Source organism: Phalacrocorax aristotelis, chromosome 6 (genome assembly GCF_949628215.1).
Source record: "Phalacrocorax aristotelis chromosome 6, bGulAri2.1, whole genome shotgun sequence".
Classification (NCBI taxonomy): Eukaryota; Metazoa; Chordata; class Aves; order Suliformes; family Phalacrocoracidae; genus Phalacrocorax; species Phalacrocorax aristotelis.
The window spans coordinates 50870767-50887332 of record NC_134281.1 but is presented as its reverse complement, the minus strand read 5'-3'; the positions used below and the strand labels follow the sequence as shown (position 1 = coordinate 50887332).

Sequence of the window (16566 nt, the reverse complement as noted above, 5' to 3'; positions counted from 1 at the left end):
CAAAGTGAATTCCAGATTATTTCCTCCAGGACGCCTGCCTTTTTTCTAGCAGCCACTGGATCCAAGGGGGCATGTGGGAGCTCTCCTGACTGTGCCTGGGTCTCAGCTGCCAGGTTTGCATCCAGCACCTGTACCGCTGGAGGGGTCTTCTGCCCACCTAAAAACTGGTCCCTCCATTATAAACCCCAACCCTGGGTGGGCTGGGATGCTCCAAAGGCAAGTGGAAGGAGATGAGCTGGCCATGAGCTAGGGGAAAATCTTTCACTGTGTCCCTGTGGCCATGGATTGGGCACAGGGACCAGGAGTGCCTGTCCCCAGCTCCCTGATGCTCCTGATGCTCTATGCTGTGATCTGGAAGAGAAGCCAGCCACTGGGAAGCAGCTACAATCAGGTTGCAGTGTGCTGGCGCAGACAAGCAGGGGAGGAGAGGGTCCTGGACAGCACCTGGGAGATGTCCCCCAGAGAGAGACATTGCCAGCACTGCGGGGAAGGGTGGAGGAGCTGTCAGAGGGGTATGGGATAGGAAAGGCATCATCCCTTAATGCTCACCCCTTCCTGGGTGGGGAACTTCCGCCAAGGCTCCTTTCTCAAGACAGTCTGGATGCCAGAATTTCAGCCTTCCCAGGGCCCTTCTTTTACTGGCAGCAATTCACTATGTAAAGAGGCTGGATATTTATAATTATGCTCAAAGTGGCCACTTTGAAAATCTATATGTCTCTAGGCTCCCTGTACATCATAATGTCAAGTCTGTGAATGGAGGCATCTGTCAGAGGCCTCACATCACAGACCTCGGAGCTGTGATAAACACTTGGGAAATGCTCGCTGAATCTTGTGTCCCACTGCTGCCTTCTGGGAAAAAGACTTGGTCTTTGAGGGGGTGCCTCCATGGTGACTCCTCCAGGAGGGATGCCACCGGGTGCTCATGAGTCGCTGATCAGAGATGGGGCTGGGAGCAGGGTCTGGGATCCTCTAGCCAGAGCCTTCCCTGCTGACCCTTGCTGTCCCCTAGGAAGCGGGGCTTTCCTCCAGGTGGGACCATCCAAGCCATCACCCTGTCTCCACGCCGTGGACACACTGCAAAAAGGCAGCTTCCACCTCTCGGTATCTGGGAAAGCTCTGGTGCTGGGAGGGTGGTGAGCTACAGGGACAGGATACACCCCTCAAATGTCAGCTCCACTCTCAGTCATCAAATCCCCATCCCTCAGCGTCATCAACCCCAGGATATCCTGAGCCTGACTGAGAAAGACGAGGTCAGTGACAGAGGGGGGGTCTCAGCCCCTATTCCCAGCAGGGAAACCAATGCAGGGAGCTGAAGTCTCTTCTTCAGTACAGCAAACATCAAAGCTGACCCCAAAGCCACGCTCCGGCCCACTGCCCCACCGTGCTTGCGGGGAGTTTCTACCGCACCTCTCCTGGGTGGGGACTCAAAGCCCCCCCTTTTTGTCACCTTCTTCAGAAGTGGGGCAGGTGCCCTGCCAGCGAGATGCCCGCAGGAGACCAGGAATGCCGCTCTCTGCCGACAGCATGGCAAGAGGACGTGCAGGCTTCGCTAACGCTTTGCCCAGGCTGTTCTTAAAAATTTATTACTCTGTTGCAACATGAAAAATAAGACAGAGAAGTAATCATTAGTATAACTATAACTCCCCGTGCAATAGTCCCACTTGTAAATTGAGATTTATGATTGCAGCTGCCGATATTTTAGAGGCCGGTGCAGGCAGCGGTGGCAGTATAGCCCAGCTACACGCTGCCCCGCCGCAGTTACAGTTTATCACAATCTGCAGAGATTATTGCAATGAATAATACACAACAGGCTGGCAGTGAAGAACTATTCCCGATCAAACGCTTCTGTAAACAACTGAATAAATAATATTGCTCAGCCCCTCTTTAGAGCCCTTGGAGACCCTGGGAAATCTCTCATTACTCAGCAGGAGAGGCAGCGGGGGGCTTGGAGATGCCACGAGGGAGGGACGCAGTGACTCTGGGCAGGCAATGGACATCCCAGGCACTGGCACTTCCCATGCAGACAGATTGCCCTGCCATTTTTTGGCAGAAAAGGAAGCTGAGACACAGGAAAGACCCACTCATAGTCCTGTAGCTCCATGTGCAGGGCTGTCACTGCTAGGAACGACCTGCTTGTACAGACAGACAGGTGCAAGCCCAGACAGACAGGTATTGCTGTCCTCTCTTCTGCTTGGCAAGGCTTTTGCTCACTCCTGATATTACCAGGGCCCTGTGGGTGAGTTGTCAGCAGTAAAGAGCAGGTTTGGGGGCAGCCTGGCCTGCAGGCAGCTGGCCCTCATCTGCGGCAGGTATGGGGCAACTGGGGCTGAGCCCACCGGGAGCAGGGCTCCACGCACTCCCTGAAATGTCAGTAAGTAATGCAACATGATCGGGGTTGTGCGCCAGCAGCTGTAGAAATGGCATTTCTTACACAGCTCGGAAGGATGCAGTTCAGCTTCACGATGCCCCAGGTTCCCCTGCTGCAGCAAGCTCCGGCTTGGCCACCACACCATGCTGCCAGGGGCATCAGGTCTGCAGAGACCCCCACTCAGAGGGTGAGCGGGGAGGATTCACCCCTTCCCCAGCAACTATCACACAGAGGTGCTTTATTTACTCTCCAAACATTTATGCTCAAAATACAGTGAGCGGAGTTGGGACCCAAAAGGAGCTAAGGGAGAGTTATAACCCTCCTTAGGCTATAAACTAGCCATGGAGTGGTTCACTGACATTTCAGAGCCCTTGCACCCAGCTTTCCATGGGGTAGGTGCCCATGTGCCTCTGCCCAGACACCCACAGGCAGGGAGCATCCCCCTGCACCCGCGTCCTGCCTGCTCCAGGACCGGCTCCCAGGGTGGTTCCCTGCTCTCCGCAGGCTCTCCCCACGTCCGGGTCCTGGGGAAGGGCAAGAGAAGCAAAGCAGGAAAGTTTGCATCCCTGCATCAGCTGCTCTACAGCGCCTGTATGTGTGCAGGAATCGGCTCCAATTAATCCCCCCTCAGCTTGGCCCGCCCGCTTCATTACCTCCCCTTGATGAGAACCATCAGTGGGGCCTGTATGATTTTGCTAATTAGCCTCACTTCGTTTATCATTTCCATTTTCTCCCAGAGACGCTCGGCTTGCTGGGCGACAGCTTCATCTCCCGCTGAAACAATGCGGCCCCTTCTGTGCCTGTCTCACTTAGCGCTGTCACTGCAGCCATTATGAAATTGGGGTTTCATTTACACACTAATTAAACATTACAGCTTGTTCACAATTACAACATGGGGATGAGGAGGTAACTAATTACTTAAGAAATGAGCTAACATTTATCTCTGATTCCTCCCCCCAGCCCACCGTCCTCCTCTCCAATCAAGATTAGAAATTGTTGTTCGACGGTGGCAGCCCAGCGGGCCCCTGCCTGCCTCCACATGTGCCACGTCCCCTTCGGGGGGCTGTACCGAGACCCCAGCCTGGGGATAATCCATCAACCCCTGATTGTAGCTGGCATGACGGGGGGCCGCGGCGCTGCGCCAAACGGGGCTGCATGGGGACGAGCCATGATGCTAGGGATGCATCCGTCCCAGCCAGCCCTGCCCGCTGCACGGCATCCCTGGGACAGCCTGGCCATGGTGGCAGCAGGGACTGAGGTGCTCCCTGGGCATCACGGCCCCCCACGCCTACTGGGCTCTTGCCCGTCACGTTTAATGTCTGGCTCTGTGCAGAGGCTGGGGACACCAGCACGCCCTCCATGGCCCTGCTGATGGGCAACTCATCCTGAAAAGACATTTTCTTCAGGGAGAAATTAACATTTAAAACTGAGAACCATTAGAGTAAATAAAGCAAGCTGTCACTCGGATCAAACAGCAACACCAAGGGTGGGCCTGGGACAGAAATGTGACTGGGGAGTTGGGCCCTGGGGAACAGGCAAGGAGAGGAAGGGGCAGGTGCCCCTTCATTCATCCCTTGGGGTGGGGTGGCTGGCACAGGCCGGCTGGCACCCCACATTCAGCCTAGCAGGGCTGGGTGCTGCTGCCGAGTGAACGACAGCCTGCTTGCACGGGCAGCACGGTGCTGCCATCGCAGGCGAGGGGTCCTTGCCTTGTTGCAGTGTGGGCAGCCAGTGGAGGGTGTGGGCAGCGGATGGAGGGTGCAGGCAGGCTGCACCCAGAGCTATAGACATGTTCGATAAAGGTGATGCAGACCCAGACTGTCCTGGGATGGATGAGAGACAGCAGCCGGGCTGCACGGCTGGTGGGAAAGAGGCTGGAGAGGCCGGGGATGCTGCTGCGGTGCCTGGACACTGGTGCTGTGCCTGGACACTCCTGCAGGCTCCGGGGAAAGGCAGTGCCACTGCAGGGCTTTTGAAGCAGGAGAGACTCCCCCATAAACAGCCCTAAGCACTGGAAATGCTCTCAGAAAACATACCTAGTTCAGCACCAGGCAATTAAGGCTCTTTTGCAACTCTTAACCCATGATTTTGAGACAAAGAATTTGGCCTTGGCATAATTTGAACTGCTAATTGCTTTCCTGATCCGCAGTCAGAGAACTGAGCTGAAGCAGGGGCACAAAAAAATCACCTTCCCTGCCTGGGAGAAAATTCAGAGCCGCTCTCTGGGGGAAAGGGGATGCTCTCTTCTTCCCTCCAAGCAGCTTAAAAAATAATGATCAGGAAACAGTTAAGCAAAAGGGGGGTGAACTGATGGTTAAAAAAACTCATACCACTTTATAATAATAGTAACAACTCATTCCCATAGTTTTTATCCTTCCTGTCTTTAGCCCACAAAAAAAAAAAAAAAAAGAAAAAAAAAAAAGAAACCCTGAGCTAAACTACTGACACTGGCTGGGAGCTTAGAACTGCCGCATCAAACAGAGCCCTTGAATCTCCTGAACATAATTGTGCTGCCCTCTAACCTCAACCTTCAATCAGTGCAGTGTAACTATCTCATTTTAGCCTACAGGACACACCCCTCTGCTAACTAGCAGCCATATTCTTCTCATTAGGAGACTGCTCTGGACGGGAGCGTGGAGGCAAAGCCGTTGTCTCTTTTCCTCTCCCTCTCTGCCTCTGTCGACTGTTATATATGTACTTCTAGAGGGGAAGAGCATTAGCAGAGGGCTTTGTGGGTGCTGGAGATGGCCCAGCTGCCAAGCTCTGAGTCCCCTGGGCATGCAAATAAAGCCAAATCACTGGTTCTTGGCTGGAAACACACAGGGTGGGAGAGGGGACCCGGCCCCGGTACCCCTGGCTCTGGGCGGCTGGCTGTGGGGAGCTCCAGCTAATGGCAGGAGTGGGCTTCCCAGCAAGATGCTGCTGCTGTGCTTTCTGCAGAGCAAGGGGCCGGGAGTCCTGCCCGCCATGGGCTCACCCCCTGCGCAGAGAGCCCCTGGGGAAGGGGCCCAAGGCAGCAGTGCCGGGCACGGGTCCCCTGCCCGCTGGGGCCAGGCTGAGCAGCCGCAGCGGGCAGGGAGACACGCATGCCCTAGTAAGCACAGGCAACCAGCAGCTCCAGCATTGTGCCTGCTGCCGAGGGGCCACCAGGAAAGCAAGGGGCAATGCAGTGCTGGGGCACAGCAGGAAGGATTGCACAGAGGCAGTCCCTCTGGCTGGGCAGTTGCTCCCCTGGCACATTACAGGCCTACGTGTAATTAACAGCAAGGCTAACTAACGCAGGAAAACTTAGCCAGAGCTGCCAGATGCTCTCCATCACTGGGGGCTTTTGCATCACATCACTGGGTAGGGGTTTTTCCACGGTTAAAGATCAGATCACTGATGTGGGGGGATGACGCAGGACACTCCTGTAGCCCACCTGGTGCAGCAGCCCAGCCCTGCTGATCCTGCTGCACCTCTGGGCTGCCAGCCCAGACCTCTGGCCAAAAACTGATAGGAGTTCTTGAGCCCCTGCTTTATGCCACCCCCCCAGAGACCTCTGCACGGAGGGCAGACATGTCAGACCGCAGCACTGGACACAGCACCTCAGCCCCAGCAGCATGGACCGGTGGGCCCATGCTTAGCAGTGACCATGACCCTCCTGCCTCCCCTCCAGGTCCTGCACACCACTGGCACCCAGTTCGGGGCCCAGGCTAGGAGGAGCTGCTCGGGCTCTCACTGGGTTTGAAGAATCCAGCTTCCAAGCTGGAGCAGGACTGTCTCAGGACTCTAGGGGACAGAGGGAAACACTGCCACCCCAGTGCTCTCCTGCTGCGGGGCTCTGCCCCAGGACTGGGAAGAAGCCAGAGCTTGGGCGGTTAATGGCACATCTGGGATCAGCCCATAGTGGCAGCCGCAGTTTTGGGAAGAACCTCACACTATGGAGGAAAAAGGGAAGAGCAGATCCCTTCTGATCCCACTGCAGACCCACAAAGCGAGTGAGGCCATGCCGGGAAAGGGCAGCAGTTTGTCAGGTGCAGCCCTCCCCTCCTGTCAGAGCCTTTCCCTTGGAATTCCAACATGTTAGCAACTTGGGAGTGGGGGAATTACACTGATTTTTGTAAGGACAGGGGAAAACACAGCATGGGACAGGTTTTTGCTGCCTTGGTGACCACCTTCCCCACCCAGCAGCATCTTCCCCATCCAGACCATGTCCCTATATCCTCTGCTGAGTTATACTGGCTATTAAAACACTCCAAGTTTGCTACCTGAAACAGGCCACTCAGGACACAGGGCAGCAATCCTTAAACCAATTAATGCGATCCTTTGATTTCAGGGGAGAATGAAGAGGGGACTGTCAGTGCAGCAGTGAGGCAGGAGTTACGGGTCAGAGCCTAACAGCACAGATGTGCCCGTTAGCTCTTAACAAGAGCTGCCAGACCTGGCTTCTGTCAGAGTCCTTTTCTGCAGCCTCAGCCATGGCCCTGTGTCGCTTCTTGGGCACCTGTGAGAGCAAAGGAAAGCACCACTGCAGTCCTTAACGGGGGTCCGGATGCCAAAGAGCCTCTGCCGCCCCGTGCCTGGGTCTGGGCTGCCAGGAGGAGGAGAGCAGTGATTGTACCATGTCACAGTGCTCATCCTGGCACAGAGGGGGCTCCCCTCTGCTGCGGGGGGGACAGCCACGGTGCTGGCGGCGCTCAGCCTGAGGCCCCCGGGCACCCTGGGGTGCCAGCGGCAGCATCACCCCACAGCCTTTCTTTGCTTGGCCATTTTTTAAAGCAGAAGTTGTCTTTTAGCAAAGTCTTTCGGGGGAGGTGGAGAGAGAGTAGGAAGCCAAAGAGAATCGTCTTGCTAGTCAAAGCCTTTAACAACTATTTTTAATATCAGGCAGAGGAGCAGGATTTTGAAATGAAACAGCCGGTGCCTCTTTGATGGGCGAGCTACAGATCTTGAAACAAGGTCCATTCCCTCCTCCTTCACTAACTAACAGCCATATTTCTCTCATTAAAGACAATCTGGCCGTATTTTCAAACTTCTTAACAAGGCGATCACCGTAATTTGAGATTTCTATTATCCATGCTCCTATTACAGCAGTCTTTTAAGCAGCTAGCTTTTTTTTTTTTTTTTTTGCTTTCTTTCCCCGACTTTGTCTCTCCCCTCAAACTGCCATCAGTGGTAATGACGTGCAGGAAGCAAGAGCGCCAAGAACCATCTTTCTTTTTTTTTTCCTCTTTTTGGTACTAGGTTGTGTGGGGGTAGCAATAAGGAATAAAATAAAAAGCGAAATGAAGTTTGGTTATCTCTTATCTGGAGTTTGGCTTTTAATCCGCCCAGGAGCGCAAATGAAGCCAATGCAGTACCTTATCTCCCCCATCGATCACAGACCCCCCCCCCTCCCCAAAGACCCCCAGCTCTCTCTCCTTCCCAAAGGCGCCCAGCCACGGCCCCCTCCCTGCCCCATTAGTCCTTCGCTGGGCTCTGCCAGATGGATGCAATTTGCATAGTATCACCGGTGGAGGCTGGCAGATCAACCGGGGTCAGGCTCTGACATCTCCAGCACAGTCTATCTCCAAGTGCTAATTTGGACTGCATTGATCTCTCTTTCTGATTTCTTTGTCATTTACGTCTGCAACGGTTTGACAGGAGATACAGAGACAGACAAGGGGGGAAAAGAAGGGGAGGGGGGGAGAAGAGGAGAGAAACAAAGATCGTAGTTACAGATGTCTTTAAGGGAAAAAACAGATTAATCCAAGGACTCCTCTGAGGGTCGCAGCTTTGAAACATCCTAATTATCCTATTCTTATGAATTCCTGTACAGACTTAGAGGGGGGTCTTGTCAGCGAACTCAGGGGAATGGAAACTTGTTAAATTGCGGTGGAGTCTCTCTGGCTGGCTGCTACCCCTTCCCCTCCTGCACCTCGCAATCGTTTCTCATTAGGTGAAGCGGGGCAGCTTTAAACCTGGCATCCCTTGCCGACACAGCCTTAGCTCTGTACCTCTGCCACCACTCTTGTAAAAGACATCTGCCTTTCACAGAGACTTGGGCAGAAGTCTCTCCTCCTTGCAGAGGGGAACCGCAGTGCTCACAGCCACCAGCCCCGCGCTGCCCAGGGAGGCCAGAGCCGGGACAACATGCATGCCTGACCCCTGGAGACAAGGACTAACCTGAGGGGCCAGCACTATCCCCATGATCCCCAGGGATGCAGGTGCAGAAGGGCAGGTATGGGGACACATTGCAGTTGCAGGACAGCGTGACATTAAAAGACACCTGTGAAGAGCAGAGCAGGCAATCTGGGCTCTTGAGGTGTTTATGTTCATTAGCAGGGAACTCTTCCCCTCCTTATAGGTAAGGGAAGATGTGTTACCATTTAGCTTAATCTGGAACACATCACAGAGACACCAAGGCACAAAAGAATCCAGAGGGAAATCAAAATGTCACTCGGTAGTTTATGTAGCTACTTTCTACAGAAAAAGCTTTCTAGAAAGTTAATGACCTTCCAAGGCCTCTCACCTAACGTATCTCACTCTGTTGGGGGATGCATCATGGTGCATGGGAGGTGCTGCTTGTTACAGGGGCTGGAGAACAAGTGCTAGCAAACATGTTTTACCCACCCAGCACAACATGGGACAGGGCTTGGTCAGTGCAACGGTTGTTCCAGCAGTGTGTGGGAGGGATATTTTGCAAGGCTCAGTGACAGGACTGGACAAATAGCCAACGGCAGGATGGGTCCAAGGCAGTGCAAGGGTCTCTCTAATACAGATCAGTTCACGTCTGCACGCTCCTGGGTTTGGGACCGGCTGGTAAGACAGAGCACACATAATACAAACCATCAGCATCTACCCATGCTCCCAGTACGCCAACAACACTTCAGAGTGATATGAAAAACGTATTTAAGAGGTTTCTCATCTGTCACTGGGGAAAGGAATTGGGTGAGGTGTTGGGCTGTGGATCACAACTGGCTTGGGAGGGAGGGAGGGAGGGACAGCAGATGGGCTCTTCTTGCCAAGAGAGACAGTCCCCAGCACTGGTGGGATGAGTCCAGGGAAAGCCTAAAACCAGAAGCCAAAGGAAGAGTGTGGGGTACAGCAGCAGTCATGCAAAAGGGCAGCTCAGGACAATGGCAGCGCTGTCCTGCTGGGAGTCAGCCAGGTCTGGGGCTTGAGATGGACCTGCCCTATCTGCAGCTGGGCCTCCCCGGCATTGCACCATGGCGAACAGCAGATAATCCAGAAATCCCCCTTAAACCTTCAGCCTGACACTGGCTGCAAATGTAACTTCTTCCAACCAGAAGAGAGGGGCTCGTGCCTACCTCGGGCACATCTCAAGTGAGTAGGCACTGCCACTGCCTGCCCTAGGGCTGGGAGGAGCACACGGCAGCACCCCGACTTTTCTTAGGCAGCCAAAGCCCTGTGACCCATCTCACCCTCCCCTGCAAAGGCTGCTCCAAGGAGCCCTCAGGCGAGGGGGCGAGGTGCAACAAACCCATCACACCCCCCCAGCAGGCAGCGGGGTCGGGCGCCCCCACCCCAGTGGGCCCACGACCAACTTTCGGCAGGGTAGGATGGAGGGGTGAGTGCAGTCAACACAAACACTCAATCATCCTTCCTTTCTTTCTTCTGTGCCTCCTTTGTTAACTGCAGGAAACAGCTGAAAGACCTTGAGTTTCCCATTGTAGCATGTATGGGAACAGAGCTGCAGTGATCAGAACATACCCCCCGCTGCTCCCGGGGAAAAAGGGAGAGCAGAATCCTTTCTAAAAAAGGTTTACGATTAGAAGAGTGTTCTGTCACTCTGGCGTGCAGTAATCCACTGCGCCACCAAGTCCCTTCAGAGAGATGTCGAAAACTTACATGACTGAAAGCAAAAGAGCCCCGGCTCAGGTTCCCAGGCAGCCAGACATCCTAATTATCTTTAGATCCACTCCCACATGGAGGGGAGAGAGCACACAAGAGTTAAAAAAAAAAAAAAAAAAAGGATAAGAAAAGAAAAAGAAAGAGGGGGAAAAAAAAAGACTGTCACATTGCTTTTTTCTTTTTTTAAAAGCTTGTCTCCGCTCACTGCTTTTCCAGCTGTGACACCTCTCACGGTAGTTAATTAGAATCATGTCACCGCGTTAATGTGCTCTGACTGGACTCTGACAGACGCGCGTCCTCTAACCGGCCGCCCCGGCCGGCCCTCCCTCCCACCCCTCCTCAGGGATGCGGGGCCCGGTGCTCGCGGTAGGACCCCTGCCACCCACCTGCCGCCCTGCCCCGCGCCCGCAGTCCGGCGGGTGCCCCGGCGTGGCTGGGCTGGCCCCTGCACCCTGCCTCCCCGGGTGCCGGGATGTGCTGCCTGGCCGCGACACCCCGCACATAGCCGCTCCACCTGTGCTGGATCTGCCTGACCTTTACAAGCACTAATTCAAAATGACACTGCTCATTTGATGACATTTCTGTTGATTTTTACTTAAGTCTCTTTTAATTATTAACTCGGAGTCTTCCCCCTTCTGCCTTGGGCTGGGGCTGCTATGTGTGGGGCAGCAGCCCCGTGGCAGCCCCGTGCCCTGCTCCACAGCGGTGAGCCCTGTGCTCGGCCCTCACTCTTGGCATCCCCTGGCAAAAGGACGGTGCGGAGCAAATGGCACTGCCCCTGGGCATGGCATCACTGCGTGCCACCACAAAGAGCCAAATAAGGGGGTTTGCCTATGTGGGGACTGTGGGGTTCTTTAGGGTTTCTCCCATCCCCTGTGAGGGACAGGGAGGGTGGGACCAGCTCTGCCAGCCAGGGCCATGCGGGCTGGGATGGAAAGTGGTGAAAAAACCAGAGGAGAGTTTCACAGAATGCTGTCCCTGTACCCTTGCTCCCCCTGACTCGCTGCAGAGGAGGCAGGTGGGCACCAAGGGTGTCCGGGGATCCCACAGATGCTGGGGGGCTGCAAGCTTCCCCGCACCCCTGGGAGAGCCAGGAAAACAAGAGAAGGGAAAGGAAAGCAGGGAAGAATGAGGGGAGGCTGAAACAAAGCTAGCAAGCTGCCAGGACCGCAAGCTGCCAGGACCACAAGCTCCCAGCACCTCACAAGGTGAGGCAAAGCCTCATCAGCCCCCACCAAGCTGCCGGGGGAAGAGCTGGCGCTGACAGCCAAAGGCACCCATTACGGTGGGCTGCCCGCCGCCTGCCACCGCACTTAGCGAGCGCGGCCCTCGCCGCCCTCTCCTTCAATGTCAGCGCGGAGAGCAGCCGGGCGCCGCTGGGACACGAGCAGGCAGAGCGGCGTGGGGAGAGGTTGGCTCCGCCGGGCAGCAGGCACCCCCGGCAGGCGCGGGCCCGGCTCCCCGCGGCGCTGGCAGCTCGCGGTAGTTAATTAGAATCGTGTCACTAAGTAAATGCGCTCTGACTGGACTCTGACAGACGCTCACCTATGACACCAGGGGCCAGGAGACAATCCACATCAAACTACTGCAGTGTGACCCTTTTAACACAAAGAGTAAACTCACTGCACATCGAGTTGAAGCTCATTAAAACTGTCTACTCTGCGAGCATCCCATTAACCTCACTGTTAAAAACACGCAATTCCTCTTCTTCTTTCCGAGGCCTAATTAATGCTCTGGATCAGGAACAATATCACACCCTAACCTTCCGAGATTTCCAATCAGTAAATGAAAAGAGAGAGATGGAGCCGGAAAGGCACGGTGGCTTGCTGGGTTGCTCACCACATGGGCTGCTGACCTGCCCAGGCAGGTAGGGCTTTTCCATTTGCCATGGCAGAGATCCCCATGGAGGGAGCACGGCACAGCCCTGGCCGGGGGCACCGTGGGCACATGGAAGATGGTGGAGCCCTGTGCGGAGGCTCACAGCTCATGGGATTACACCAGCTGGTGTAAAACAGCCCAGCGAGGGCACCTTGTCAAGACAGGCACTACTATGGGACTCGATCTCCTGGCCGCCTGGGATGGGTACTGCAGGTTCATTAGCAAGAGACACAGCAGCCAAAAAAAAACCAAGCCAGGCATTCAGAACTAAATCTAAAATCATACTAATCTGTGTGCTAAAGTCTAAACTTTAAAGATTCTGTTCAATTCAGTTAGATTCAAAAAAGACCAGTAGTAAGGAGTAACATGATGTTTTAAAGACAGTCAGTACACTGGAGGTGGAAGCAGAGCTGACAAATGAGAAACAAACTTTCCCAGCAGCAGCTGCCTCTCCGGATTTGGAAACTACTTTTTTTGGTGTATTTTCGGTTCAATAACTGGCTCATTCAGAGCTGAGAAACAACAAAGGACTGGAAAAAAAAAAAGGTGTGCCTTTTAACTTTTCCATAATCAGGGAAACAAACAAACAAACAAAGGTGGGAGCCATGAGATGTGCTAAGTCTAAAATCTTGAAAGGGTGGTTTCCAGAAACACTCCTTCAACTCACCGATCACTTCTTGCTTTGGTTTCATGCGCCAGGTGTTTGTAACTAAAACATATTCTGAAACTTACTTTTCCTCCTGTATTGAGTACATGCAAGGGAAACAGGATTTTACTAACAAAGCCAATTCAAACTACTGCTGAGGTACTTTAACATGGCATTCCAGCCTCATCCAAAAGACTCATAACTCAAATCATGAGTAATAATTTAATCACCACCTCTTCAAGAACAAATAGTAATTCACCATTTTTCTAACGTAACAAATATCTAGAATCGAAGACTAAAAGCATATTATGTTACATAATAGATCAAAACAAATGTAGCGAATATAAGGCTTTTGATGAATAAAAGAATAACCAGATTTAACAATTGGGCAGTGGTAAGGAGAGCTGCGTTTGGTTTGATAGGTGCTGGTCAGTAAAACTTGACCTTTTTTTCAGGGAAACAGGTTTTTAAAAAAAGGCAAAAGTAGAAGTAAATCAATTATTGAATCCAGGTGATCTGCTGGTTGATTTAAATCACAACTAAAGCCTGGGATTTTAATCCTTCTGATTTATATCAGTCTCTGAAACTCAGGAGAGAAAGCGCAACACAGGAACCCAGCTCCACTGGTGAGGAACCTGTGAATGCTGGTCTTTGAGTGAGAGTGCCAAGACCAGCATTACAAGCTGCAGCTTGTTTTTGGCAAGCAGCACCTCAAGCACGTGTTTCAAGCACTGCAATGTGCACACGTCTGTTAGATGAGTAACTTCTTGGCAAGACTCAACTTCATTTTGTCGAGGGCCAAGAAGCCACCAGAGAAAAAGTAGTTCCTCACCCCAGGATCCTACAGCCCATGCTAGAGCTGACACACATTTAATCCATGTTCGAGGAGAGATGGAAGCTCTAAAAAAAAGTCCTCTCTGGTCCTCAGGGCCACATTCAGCCCAGAGGGAATCCTTACAGCTGAAATACCAACCTGAGAAAAGGAATGAAAGAACAGGTTTCACTCCCCTTTTGCTCCTTTTCCACCTCCCAAGGATTCTCTGCATCCTCACTCTCTGGAGCAGGACTTCCCAACCTCCTCATTCTGCCCAGCACTCCTCAGCAAGCTGAAATATTGACATTTTCCCCCTTGCTTTACCTTTTCCCTCCTGTGAAGCAACGGCAGCAGACCCCTACCTGTCCCACCCCCAGGCAGCTGTATTTGCAGTGTATACAAATACACTTTGGTGTATTAGGTGACACAAACCACTTTTCCAACTCCTTGACACGATTTGCAGCTCATTGTTTGCAGGTAGAAACCAGACGAAAGCTAGAACGTGAGCTCTGTTCAGCAACTTGCTGTGTGCGCAGCTGTATGTCCCAGGGAACGTGGTGAGACTCCCCCTGGCTCCACTATGAGCCCCTCCTTACCACTTGCACCAGCTGCTAAAAGTGAGGTTCCCATCCAGAATCCGGCCTTGGCCCTTTGGGTGTCAAGTGCCCCGAACTCCTCAGATTTTGAACAAGACAGAGGAGAGGAGATGAAGCACGGAGCGCGACTCGTCCCAGAGCATGCCAAGTGCAGGGATTTGGAGCAGATATCTGCTGAGCCAGTGAATCAGAGAGTGATTTGAAAACAAAGCAATACACAACCAATCAGGCGAGACAGCAAAATTCCTTGCAAATTGTTTGCAAAAACAAGTGGCCATCCACTGCAATTTTTCTGTCAGATTTGAAGGGAAACACCCATGTTGCACATCCCTGCATAAGCGAGCTGAGGCTTCACAGGGCTGCCCACATCCCCCCAGACTGCTCCCACGCTACTGGGAAAGGGGCTGTATGAAGGCTCTCCTGCACAGCACGGTACTTGTGAAACCTCTGTGGCTGGCAGACACATTGCCTTACTGCTCCCTCCTCAGCCCTCTTTCGTTTGCAGACTACTGGACATCAGCAACCCACGAGGGCCATGAGAGTCAGGGGCTGACCCTGCTTATACCCGCTGCAGGCAGCCCTGGGGACCCCTCTCTCAGCTCCCCAACTTCCCTCGACCCTGCTGCACTCTGGGACCAGCCACAAAGAGAAGGGAAGCTCTAGACCACATGGGAGCACCCCCAGAGCCACAGCCAGCTCCCGTCTCATTGTGGGCAGCAAGAGGCAGGCAGGCAGCATGCTCTGCTTTCTCCATCCTCTTCTCCAGCAGCAGTGTGTGAGAGGGGTCATTTATTCGGCTGAGTGGGCAGGGCTGTGTTAGGAGTAAGACTCCTTACTGCCAGGGAGGGAAGGGGGAGGCAGCACTGGGCAGGGAAAGGGATGGCTCCTCCCAGCCCTAAAGCAAAAGCAGTTGAGGGCATGAGGGAGAGTGGTGAGGACTGCTCAGGTCACAGGGTGACGGTCAGCAATTGGGATGACCTGGCTGATACAGAAGGACTCAGCTGTGCAGGAGCGACACCTGGCAGCAAAGCCAAACCCAAGGAAGGCAGCCCCTCCTCAGCCCTTGGCCTGGGGAGCTCTTGGGCTGTCACTAGAGCAACTCTTCATCCATGACTAGGACCTGAAAAGTCAGCAGGCTGGGAAATGAAGTGGCCAGAAGGTCAGGAGGCTGGTACCCTGTCAAAATAGCAGACGAGGCATGTCTCCAGACACCAGCATTGCCCCAAGCCTCCTCCCAGGAGGGATGTTGGGTTACCAAGCCCCAAAGCCAGCAGCCCCGACACTGCAGGCAGCAGCTGTGTCTGGGGCTCCCAAGCTGGCCAGGAGGAGAAGCCAGTCAATGTGTTGTGCCTCCAGCTCACTCCTGGGGGCTCAGCCTGTGGTAAAGCCACCAGACACAATGTGCCAGTGGCTGCTGCCTCTGCAGGCAGGCAGAGGATCACAGATGACCAGGGCAGAGCTGCTCTGGACCCAGCCCAAATGGAGCAGCCAGCAGGCTGCAACACACAGGGCATGTGTGCACCGTTGGTGGTGCCAGGGAGATGGAGACCATCACACTGCTGGCCTGGCATCCTTCACAGCACCCACACAATACCCCTTCCCAAGAGTGTGTGAAAGGCTTGTTTGCCACTGGGACAGAGTGCTGCAAGAAGGGAGCTTGGCTGCTGGGCCTTGACACGTTGCTTCTCTGTGGGCAACCTGCCCATGGCTCACCCTGTACCAGGGAGAGCCAGGAGTGCTCCCCCAGGGAGGAAATTTGACAGAAATGAAGAAACAAAATCCTTCTAAAGGACTGGAGTGCGGAGGGACATGAACAGCATCTCTGAACTCCATCAGGCAGAGACACCTGTGCAAGACAACAGCACTGAGATAAACACGGGCAGAAACCAATGGCAGACAGATGATACTCCAGAGCTGGGGATGCTTTGTCAGAGGAAGAGATGACAGCAACAGAGAGCTCTTGCCATAAATAAAATGAGGAAAGACGAGGCACAAATGAACCCTGCATCCCCCAGGAGGGCTAGGAAAAGCCCAAGCCCCCAGAGCAGGACACACACACAACTCCTGCAGTCCCTGCTCCCTCCCCATGATCCCCCAACACGGCACACAAGCAAGGCAAATCTGCTCCCAGGCAAGGAAGCAAATTTTAATGCTACCTCCGTCAATAATGCAACCAGATCCATAGTTCAAAAGGAGCTTGCTAATTAAAAGCTGGTGAGCTTTAAATAATTCATCTCCTTAACTTGGATTGATTGGAGAGTTTAATGGTTAGAGTCTTGAAACAATATTAAACAACCTCCTCAAGGCCCAGGTAGCCAGTGACTTTTCCAAGTAAATCTTACCTCCTTGCAAACTTTAATGCTCACAAGTCACCGTGGATGAAGGGCTGAGAGGCAGAGGGAACACCTGACCACTGGTCTCCAAGAGGTGA

At 53.5% G+C, this 16566-nt stretch overlaps 1 protein-coding gene across 3 annotated transcripts in view; it reads right to left on the bottom strand.

Annotated features, from left to right (window-relative positions):
• The window catches only part of ERI3 (ERI1 exoribonuclease family member 3), a 135177-nt gene that overhangs the window by 21603 nt on the left and 97008 nt on the right, over nucleotides 1-16566 (bottom strand). The gene's annotated exons all lie outside the window — the stretch shown is intronic.